Source organism: Oryx dammah, unplaced genomic scaffold, assembly GCF_014754425.2.
Source record: "Oryx dammah isolate SB20612 unplaced genomic scaffold, SCBI_Odam_1.1 HiC_scaffold_17, whole genome shotgun sequence".
Taxonomy (NCBI): domain Eukaryota; kingdom Metazoa; phylum Chordata; class Mammalia; order Artiodactyla; family Bovidae; genus Oryx; species Oryx dammah.
In genome coordinates, this window is record NW_024070201.1 from 9,098,901 (window position 1) to 9,100,376 (window position 1,476).

Genomic DNA, 1,476 nt, shown 5'->3' on the forward strand with positions numbered 1-1,476 from the left:
GATTTCTTTTGAAGGAATGAGGCTAAAGCTGCAACTCCAATACTTTGGCCACCTCATGCAAAGAATTGGCTCATTGGAAAAGACTCTGATGCTGGGAGGGATTGGGGGCAGGAGGAGAAGGGGACAACAGAGGAAGAGATGGCTGAATGGCATCACCGACTCGATGGATGTGAGTCTGAATGAACTCTGGGAGTTGGTGATGGACAGTGAGGCCTGGTGTGCTGCGATTCATGGGGTCACAAAGAGTCGGACACGACTGAGAGACTGAACTGAACTGAACTGTACAATGTTACTAACCTCCATCCATAGTTCTTCAGGCACACTGTCTATCAGATTTAATCCCTTGAATATATTCAAATCCCTTGATCTAATCTCTCTTTCTCACCTGACTTTTAAAATGCTTTGCTAAAATACTTTGGGGTGTTCTTACTTTTAGGGGACTGAGCCACCCATTCTCTTTGAATGGTTCTGCAGTAACGTTTTCTCTGCTCCAAACTCTCAATTTCTTGTTTGTTCTGGCTCACTCTGAGTTGGGCTTTGCAAAAGTTCAGTAACTCAACAACATTTTCTCTTAATCTGTGTTAAAGAATTGAGGTTGTAGTAGTTTTATGAGAATGAATAAAGACAAGTGTGCAGAAAGGTTGTTTTGCTTGTATCTTTGACTTAGAGCAAAAACTGTTAGTGAATATCTGGGGCATAAGTTATGAAGCAGTACACATTGTATACACATGGGATTCTTACCCACAGAGTAGGGATAATGGGCAGTGATAATGACAAAAACAGCCACTTTGGTGTCCCTAGAATGGGGTTACAAAAGGTGCCGTGACTATACCTGGAAAAGTGTCAACAAGGAAAACACATTGACTTCTATTAGTAAGCCAGACAGAAACATCAGCAAGCTCCTAGAATGTACATTCTCTTGGTTTTTATAAGAGCAATGACAAAATTCTATTAGTACATTAAAATTAAAATGTGAATGGGAACATTTCTGGAAAGGAAAGGAAAACATGGGTTCCTTGTGCAAAGATATGGCAAATGCAGAAATCCCAAATGTACTTTGTCATTGATGGAAATGCAAAATAAACACCAATGAAACTTCTCAGTAATAAAGTTTCAGTAATAAAGTTTTCTAGTACATAATTCAGGGCTTCCCTGGTGGCTTAGAGGGTAAAGTGTCTGCCTACAATGCAGGAGACCCAGGTTCAATCCCTGGGTAGGGAAGTTCCTCTGGAGAAGGGAATGGCAACCCACTCCAGTACTCTTGCCTGGAAAATCCCATGGACTGAGTACATAATTTGACATCTGAGGACTCTAATCCCTTTCATCACCACCCCAACCCCCCCGCCCAAAAAAAGAAAGAAAACAAACCAAAAAACTCCCAAAGGTCATTAATTCACTTCAATATTCTTTCCTTTATAAAAATCCAACTAATTCAAGTTCAGTAATGTACTTTGCACTTAAATAAGTTGTTTTCAA

The 1,476-nt window shown here is 40.3% G+C and overlaps 1 non-coding gene across 1 annotated transcript; it reads left to right on the top strand.

Annotated features, from left to right (window-relative positions):
• The first annotated feature begins 1,149 nt into the window (after positions 1-1,149).
• TRNAC-ACA lies at positions 1,150-1,221 on the top strand. The gene has a single exon. It is a non-coding gene; the product is annotated as a tRNA-Cys (tRNA).
• The last annotated feature ends 255 nt before the right edge of the window (positions 1,222-1,476 follow it).